Raw genomic sequence first — 9709 nt, forward strand, 5'->3', positions numbered from 1 at the left:
CTCAGGTTGGTCCAGGGCTGGCATAGGCTATATATCTGTGGTCAAATCCCCTCTGAATAACTGAGAGCTTGTATCTTAGCCACTAGACCAACTCACTGGATGTGAATAGGTAGAGTAAATGCATAGATGGCAGAGGTTCTCCTTGTTTTAGTTTTCTCTACCTCAGATTTTAAGGTCCTGCCATCAGCTTAGTGGATAAACACTCCTTAATGAGTGTAAATACAGACCAGTGTGGAGCAAAGCTTCCCTCTCCTCTTTATTTATTTTAGCTACTGTTTATTGTTACCCTAATTGCTAAGCCCATCATAAATACTATCCCATTAATCCTGAAAATAATACTTGAATTAAGTTCCTATTGTCATTCTTTTCTTTTCTTTTTTTCTTTTTTGATGGAATCTCGCTCTGTCACCCATGTTAGAGTGCAGTGGAGGGATCTCGGCTGCACTCTAGCCCCAGAGATTACTCGCTGCAATCTCTGCCTCCCAGGTTCAAGCAATTATCCTGCCTCAGACTCCTGAGTAGCTGAGATTACAGGCGTGTGCCACCATGCCAGGCTAATTTTTGTATTTTTAGTAGAGACTGGGTTTCACCACATTGGTCAGGTTGGTCTCGAACTGCTGACCTTGTGATCTGCCCGGTTCTGCCTCCCAAAGTGCTGGGATTATAGGCATGAGCCACCACACCCAGCCTGTCATTCTTTTTTTTTTTAAAACCAATGATGAACTTGAGGCTAGAGATGAATGAACTCACCTAAGATCAGAGGCCAATCAGTGGCAGAGTTAGGATTCAGTCCGGATCTCTGTGATTCCAAAGTCTGTGGTCGGGACCACTTACTGCAGCGCCTCCGCAACACCTATGACTTCAGTCTTATAGTAGTTGTTCAATACATATTTGTTGAATGGAATGATGCTGGTGACAAATTTACAGTCAGCACTGCCATTTAGTTCTCTTAGAGTCACTAGGTTTACACATCAGGTGAGCTTCCATTCTCTTCCATGTTCCTCCTGCCCAGGTCTGACTCTCTTGTGTATCAGCTCTGAGGGCCTTGGAAGGCCTGCAGGAGAGAGGTTGGTGCTCTTTCTGCTTCTCTTCCTTTTTGTTCCTTATGGATTGCAGTCTCCAGTGGCATTTGATTATTAAATTAAAATTTAATACATTTCAGCTCAGCTCCTAGGCTGAAGAAGACCCTTCATCGTGATGGTTCTGTATAATTTTGCCAAGGACCAGAGAGACATGGGGACACTGGGGTGTGCAGTGTCCACTTAATTAACTCATCTTTCCTGTTAGCCACCAACTGGAGACTGATTTCTGGAGTCTGTGGGCTGCTGAGTTGGGGGAAACGCTATATGGGAATGAGCATTTACTGAGCACTACTTTATGTCAAATACTATGTTAAGCTCTTAGTTATTAACTTGATCCTCATCTTAAACCTAAGAAGTGAGTGTTTTGCCTTTATTTTATGAAGAGGAAACAGGTTCAGAGGGATTTGGTCACTCATGCAAGGTCACTCACAGCAAATGAGCAGTAGAGGTCATTTGAGCCTAGATTTGACCATAAAGCACATACCATGTAAGGAAATTTGCAACATGCAAGAATTTACTGAATGGATTCAATGGAAAACTATACATTGTTTAGAACATACACTTGAAGTTTGTCTGATTTTAGCCTTTCCTTGTTTTTGAACTATTTTACAGTGTAAATTGTAGATAAATGATAGCAATGCAAAATAATGCTTGTCTATAGAGATGTAAATAAATTTTGTCCAGTGTAGATTTCATTGATTCTCCCCTTACCCAGTTTCATATCTATTTGTAAATTCATTTTAATTTTTTTATATAAACATGTGATTCTTTGATTTCTCCTTTGAACAGATTGTAGCATCTTTTCCAATTCTTTCTTTTACATGCTTTTATTTTATATTGTATATTTACTTACATATGAGAGTCATGATTTTTCCTTTTTTAGAAAATTATCTTTTAACAGCCATGTGGTCAAAGGTGGGGTTAAGGATAAGATGGCTGTGCAATAAGACTAGTGCCTGCTTAGTTGGATTGCATAAATCCAGAGCTGGACAAAAAAACTAAGAGGCAAGAAGGCCCATCATCTCCATTGTCCAAGCCAGGCTGGATAGCCTAGTTATTGATTAAAGGAATCACATACCACTGCTATTTATAAATTCAGGCCTCCAAAAAGAATGTTTGTTTTTTCCTGCTTTTAATTATTGAACATGAGATACTAGTGTTGTTTTGCCAACAGCGGCACAATAGGTCCCTAATGAAACTCACTGAGCTACTAATAATTAAACCATCAAGCAGAAGTAACCAGTGCAGTGAGATATCAATTAACATTCTTCAATAAACTCTCTTTGTTTTGATTGTTTTAAAGGAAAGTGGTTTTTGCTGTTATTTCTTCAAATTTATCACACAGAACTTCCACCTCTGGGGAAACTATGCTAAGGCCTGAGCTCTGAAATCAGAAATCCACCAGTGCAAATCATGGTTCTTCCACTAACTACAGGATGACTCTGTGCACATGACTTCACTTATCTGAGTGGAATTTCTTGATGTGGAAAGAGGAGCTAATGAGAGTTATTTGGAAGAATTATTGTGAAGCTAAAGTAGGATGATGTATTAGGTTGGTGCAAATGTAATTGTGTTTTTTTGCCATTACTTTCAACAGCAATAAGTTTTGGAGCCTAACTTGTCTTTAGCACATAGCAGAGGTTCAAAACATTTGAGGTTTCCTCCCTCTCCCTCCCTTTCTTAGTTCCTCCCTCTCTCTCTCCTTCTTTCCCCTTCTAATCTGTTTTCCTTAAGCTTTATAGTCTCTTCAGAGATTCCTATAGGTGTCTCAAACTGTGCTCCTATACCTTCATCTTTGAAATTACAGCTTCATTATGGTCTCTGCCAAAGGGATGAGTCTAGACATTCATAAATGTATCATAGGACCCTAGCAATAGATGATTGGTTCAGCACTAATCAATTAAGGAAGTGGGTCAAGCCAATCAGATTCTCTATTGTAAGACTCTGTGCTAAGAGAAGGAAACAAGTTAGTGGTGGGGTCTAACAGTAAAGCTAACAGGTCACACAGGGTCAGAGTGAGAGCAGGTGCCACGGCAAGGTCATCTGTCCTTGTGAAGGGAGAATGGAAAGTGTGAAACCAGAGGAAGCCATGAAGCAACAAGATGCAGATTCAAGCGGAGATGAGTAAACACTAGAGAGAGAAAGTGAAAGAGAGAAAATTTGCCAAATAAATTCCTGGCCCCCATTAAACCTAATTGTACTTCCTTTATACATCCATTTATTGAGGTAACCAAAAGTAAAAAGTACCTGACTGAGCAAACTGATCCCTCTGGTAATGGGGCAGGCAATGGTCGTGGGAAAAGGGGATTTTCTTAAAGAATAGGAAGATTTTAAGATGACAGCATGCACAGTCACACTTTTAAGGGTGGTCCAGTGGAAGTGAAAGTGGAAGTGGTATGGGAGGCTCCAGACTTGGGATGTCAGAGGTCAGGCTTGGACCACGAGTGATGACTTGGGAGGTGGCATGAGGGGGCCCATTAGCGCATTCCCTCTGGAGTGTGAGGGGTGGGATGGAAAGGCAACTTTGCTTCATTTGAGGAAAGAAGACTCATTTGGCACCTTTCTTGAGGAGACTGGAGAAAGACTTGCCAGTTTTCATCTTTTATTTACCTCTAAGCTCATTTCATTTTAAGGCATCTGTGAATCACCAACTGGAGGGGACAAACAGTATCTAAGTAAGAAAGAGAGGCATCTGGGAGGGAAAAGAGACACTGAGGAGACGGAGGGAGTTACAGTTTGCCTGGTTTGCAATTTGGGGCAGAATGCTTTCCTGGCCTGCCACTAAATTAAATTAAATACTGTCAATTCTGTTCAATTTACAAACCCTTACCTAAAATATGCAAGACATGATGCTGGATACAACAGGAAACACAGGGATGGTTCTGTCTTCAAGCAAGGATATGACATGCTCATGAATAACTATAATAACAGTCAGAATATTGTGAGAATATAGCAACAGACACCAAAAAGTGATCTGGGAGCTGAACTGAAGAGGAAATTATCCCAGGCTGAGGAGCTTCCTGAAGAAGGTGGGTTGTAGATGATCCTTGAGTGATAGATGGTAGTTTGACAGATGTCAGTGGGCAGGTTCAGAGAAGAATTCCAGAAGGAGAAAACATCATGTGACAAAGTGTAAGGGCAAAAAATATGAGAATGTTTGGAATGCAGGAGTGATCCTTCTTCTGGTGGAGTACCCGAGTATAGACCATGATAAGCTGGAACTGCATGCTGAGGCCTGTTCTGGAGCATCAATGCCAGGAAAAGGAGTTTGTTCTGAGTTTGGCAGGTGTGATGGTTAATACTGAGTGTCAACTTGATTGGATTGAAAGATGAAAACTATTGATCCTGGGTGTGTCTGTGAAGGCATTGCCTAAGGAGATTAACATTTGAGTCAGTGGGCTGGGAAAGGCAGACCCACACTTAATCTGAGTGGGTACTATCTAACCAGCTGCCAACGCAGCTAGGATATAAAGCAGGCAGAAAAACGTAAAAAGGCTAGACTGGCCTAGCCTCCCAGACTACATCTTTCTCCCATGCTGGATGCTTCCTGCCCTTGAACATTGAACTCCAAGTTCTTCAGCTTTGGGACTCGGACTGGCTTCCTTGCTCCTCAGCTTGCAGATGGCCTATTGTGGGACTTTGTGATCATGTGAGTTAATACTACTTAATAAACTCCCCTTTATTTATATATCTATCCTATTAGTTTTGTCCCTCTAGAGAACTCTGACTAATACAGATTTTGGTACCAGGAATGGTTCTAGGGGAACACAATATAAAGGATGGAGTTATTTCATTGGTTTTAGGGTTTCTGGAGTTGGCTGTTTAGTATGATTAGATTCCAAAATGCTAAAGACTCTACTTCTAACAGTATGGAGAACACTGATAGTCCTTGACTTGACCTGTTTAGAGAGCTATACAAAATTAATGCATTTGGTATTTCTGATTCACTGCTCATGAGAGGCGAGGAGTTTAGTGACTCTATACATAATACTTTTGACTATATATGGAGAACCAAGGAACATAATGAAGTTTGTTGCCTGCTCCTAAGTTCATTGGACAAAATGATGAAAGAAAATGATGAATTTAGGGATTCTAACTCCTGAGCCTCCAATCTTCTAACTTTACTGGGTGTGCATGTGCTCAAGGCAATGCTGACATGCCAGCCCCCTGCTGCCTTGGCCCTCTCCAGACTTTGGGCACCGAAGAGCATGGGAGGGAGGCCAAGTGGGTGTTGAGGGAGGGAGGCTTGGCATAGGCCTGCAGGCACTCCTCTGCATGAATAGCTTGGGTGCCATGGATGACATGATTGATGGTGGCAGAAGGCAGACAGTCTCCGAGGCAGAAATGAGAGGGTGCCTGGGGAAGCCCCACCTTCAAGCCAGAAATGGCCTGAAGGATGGGGGCTGGGCTATAAGTTCTGGGTGGAGTCTGCAGCCTGGAGGAAGAACTTATGGTAATTTTTCCAGGCCTGCCCATGGCCTCCCATGGACCAATCAGGATGTATTATTTCCCTTCTGAAACCCATAAAAACCCTGGACTCTGCCAGACTCATAGAGACATCCAGACTACCAGCTGTGAGAAGGAGCTACCCACTTCGAATCTCCTCTCTGTTGAGAGATAGGCACTTGTCGGGATGACCTGCCTGCAGAAAGGAGCTACCCACTCCAGGTCTCCTCTCCACCGACAGCTGGACTTGTTGGGATGACCCACCTGTGGAAAGGAGCTACCCACTCCAGGTTTCTTCTCCACTGAGAGCTGGACACTTGCTGGGACAACTGACCTGCAGAAAGTAGCTACCCACTTTGGTTCTCCTGAGAGTTGTTCTGTTGCTCAGTGAAGCTCCTCTCTGCCTTGCTCACCCTCCAGTTGTCTGTGTACCTCATTATTCTTGGATATGGGACAAGAAACTTGGGACTTGCATAATGGAAGGACTGAAAAACCTGTAACACAAACAGGGCTAAAACATGCCTTCTCACTCTCCATGTTGTGGATGACAAGAAGGAGAGAAGAGTTTTGGCCCTTTGGGGAGTCTAGACCCAGGGGCTTCCTGAACCAGGGCTGTGACACCCTCTTTGGGGCTCTGTAGTTCCCAGCATCTCCAAGCTTCTGGGCACCACCACATTCCCCTCATCCAGATGTGGGTGCCCACAGTGGAAGCTGTGTGTGGTACATCTGGTCCAGCCACAGCCTCTCATGGAGCTGCCTGTTCTGCCAGAGCAGCCAGCGTTTCTGGCTTTGCACAGTGGCCTGACCTCATGCTCACTTACTCAAGCACTCTTTGTCACTCCATACCTGACTCGCCCTTGGCAGGTGTGGGATCTGGGCTGGTAGCAAAAGCCTAGCACAGACTGCTGGGCTGAATGGGCAAAATAAGCCCAGTGGGCCCTATCAATACTCAGGTATAAAATGCCACCGGCCATAGAGGTTTCTGGCTGGGGAAATGACATCCCAAGGACCCCATGAGATCACAATTTGGCCTTTTGAGGGAAGTAGGCATGGGCAGCCCCATTTGACTCCAGCTTATTTATTTATTTATTTATTCATTTATTTATTTATTTTTATTTTTTATTTGAGACAGAGTCTCTCTCTGTTGCCCAGGCTGGAGTGCCCTGGGTGCAATCTTGGCTCACTGCCACCTCCACCTCCCTGCTTTAAGCAATTCTCCTACCTCAGCCTCCCAAATAGCTGGGGCTACAGTTGTGCACCACTATACCCAGCTAATTTTCATAATTTTAGTAGAGACAGGGTTTCACCATGTTGGCCAGGCTGGTCTCCAACCCCTGACCTCAGATGATCCACCTGCCTTGTCCTCCCAAAGTGCTGGGATTATAGGCGTGATCCATAGTGTCCAGCCTTGACTCCAGCTTAATGATTAAAAATTTATAGTAGGTGGAATGCAGGGGGTAAGACTGGAGATTGGAAGACTAATTAAGAAGCTATTGATAAAGTCAAAGTAAAAAATGAGATTTCATTTAGATTAGAGTTGAGTTGAGAAGAGGGCAAACTCTTGATGTTAATATACAATGATCAAAGGTGCTTGAATAATGACTAGATGCAGAAAAGATGGGGAAAGAGGTGTCATGGATGACTCTTAGCTATCTGACATGATGTCGAGGGTGACTGTGGGTGCCCATTCACTAAGATGACACAGGAACGGTGCCATCCCAATCAGGTTCTCCTTCTCCTCTCCATGTATCTCTTTCTCTAGTGTATATTGGGAGAGTCATGTGTTCCATGCCCTCTTCTGAATAGTCTCTGTAATAGCCACTTTTCTTCCATGTATGAGCTCTCCCAGTTGCTCTCTATGCTACTCAACACCACTGTTCCCTGGGCTGCTGGTCACAATCTGTTTCCCCTAAACCAAATATTCCTCCTCCCACATAGGTGAATGAGGCTGGATTATACACTTTCTTGTTTGGCACAGATTCTGTATTCTCCCTACCAAACCCAAACACTGTTGTATGATTATCTCAGAGTTTACTGAAGGGTTGGTAGCCGTAAAGGGAACTGCAAGTCCTGATGAGGAAAATTGTAAACTAACACTCATATCTCTCTGTACCTGTCATCCACTAAGCACCACTGATTGTTCTGTTTTAATATCATCAAATTCTCCCCCTTCCCTACTCCATACACCTCTAATCTAATTCCTACTGCAGCAAATAGTAAGTCCTCCATGAAGGGTTTCCTCATCAGCACAATCTAGCCTTGTACTCTGCTCTTACATTTTCTCTGCTCTGAGAAGGTGCCTTGTTTAAACCTCTTCAGTAGAATAGCCTTTTTAAAGGTAAACTCCCATTTCTACTAGATTCACCCCAGAATCCATCGTTTTCCTTCAACAGAAGCAATAATCCTATACTGTTCATTTTGCCTATATGAATTATTTGGTGTAACACCTAGGGAGGTTTTAGTAGGATAATCCAGGATGGACTTTGTCATCTTTAAGATATAGCTATGAAGCACAGAATAAGGACTCTTTTTTTTTTTTTTTGAGAAAGGGTCTTGTTCGTCACCCAGGCTGGAGTGCAATGATATGATCATGGCTCACTTCCCAGGTTCAAGCAATCCTCCTGCCTCAGTCTCCTGGGACCACAGGGGTGTGCAAGCACACCTGGCTAATTTTTTTGTATTTTTTTAGAGACAAGGTTTTGCCACGTTGGCCAAGCTGGTCTCGAACTCTAGGGCTCAAATGATCCTCCCACCTTGGCCTCCCAAAGTGCTGGGATTACAGGCATGAACCACTGTGCCCGGCCTCAGGACAACTCTTAATTGCCCAGCAGGTTAATATTGACTTAGACGCAAACCAAAATTTCATAAAGACTGACATAAGTTCCTGGAGGCAGAGTCTAGATCTACGCTAATGAATGAAAGCATTTCCCTAAATAAAACTCATTCTACACAGACTCATGTCGCAAGCAGCATCAGGCCTCTCTTCTTTTGTCTTTGGTTTATATAATGTAATTTGAGGCTCCTTGCATATATGAACTTAAGCAGTTGCTATGTGTTGTCACTTTACATGAATTAACTCACTCTACATACCAATATTGCCATTTTTATAGATGAAACAAATGAGGCTTAGAGAGTTAGAATGACTTGACCAAATCACCCAGCTAGCAAGTGGCAGAGAAAGGATGTGAACCCAGGTGCTCTGTACTCTGGGCTCGACACTGTCTTAACTCTAAATGGGCCACTTTACTGAGATTGTACCTGTCCTAGAACACACAAACTCCATGCAGAAATCTTGAAATGACTAGTCAATATGTCTCAGAACAAATCGCATTTCTAGACAATATTTCATACCCATTTGCTATCATCTCTGAATGAAAGAGAGGCAATGTGAAGACCTTTGATTGTCCTATGTAAATAATTCCAACAGACAGGGGTTGACATGCTGTAATGGGAGCAGGGAGGATATGACCTTCATATTCTCTCTTTATGGAGGAGTAAATCAACATGGAGAAGCTTAGTTTTGGAGTGGTGAGTGTGAGGAGCCTGGGGCTTACCCAGAGGGAAGTATTCAGTAGGTGCAGGATCCACAGCCTGGCACTCAGGAGGGCAGCACTGTGGAGCGGAGCCAGCGCATGGGTGAAGTGGCCCAGAGAAAGTGTCCCTCCCTCAGAATCAACACAGACACAACACAACACATCTACCCAAATAATGAGGCCTGGAGACAACTGCCTAAGGCAATCATTGGAGGACCTGAGGCCTGGAGCCAGGCAACCTACGGTGAATATTCAGCCCCTAGTCCTGGTTTAAGGATGTTCCACTCCAGGGCAGCTGCCACCAGTTCAACAGGTCTACAGAAGACCTGGGCTGATTTTTATTTCTGAGAGCCGAAGGGATTGCAGAAGATTTTAGAGCCCACACCGGGTCACCCCCAGGCCATTCTCTGCACACAGCTCTGGCTTTCTCAGGAAATCAGCTAACAGCTTTTCCTTGACTCTCCTTGGACTCCTAATGCAATAGTGCTTATTTTCAGAATCTTTGTGAGACTGAGGAAAGCATCAGAGTTTCATTGTAAATCCATTATGTCTTCTTTGGTTAGAAATTGTCCCTGACAAGCAGTCCCACGGCAAAGAAAAGTCAGTATTATTTTGCAGAATAAAAAGGGGGATTGGCCTCTTCTTTTA

The sequence above is a fragment of the Colobus angolensis genome, unplaced genomic scaffold (assembly GCF_000951035.1).
Source record: "Colobus angolensis palliatus isolate OR3802 unplaced genomic scaffold, Cang.pa_1.0 Scaffold412, whole genome shotgun sequence".
In the NCBI taxonomy this organism is placed as follows: Eukaryota; Metazoa; Chordata; class Mammalia; order Primates; family Cercopithecidae; genus Colobus; species Colobus angolensis.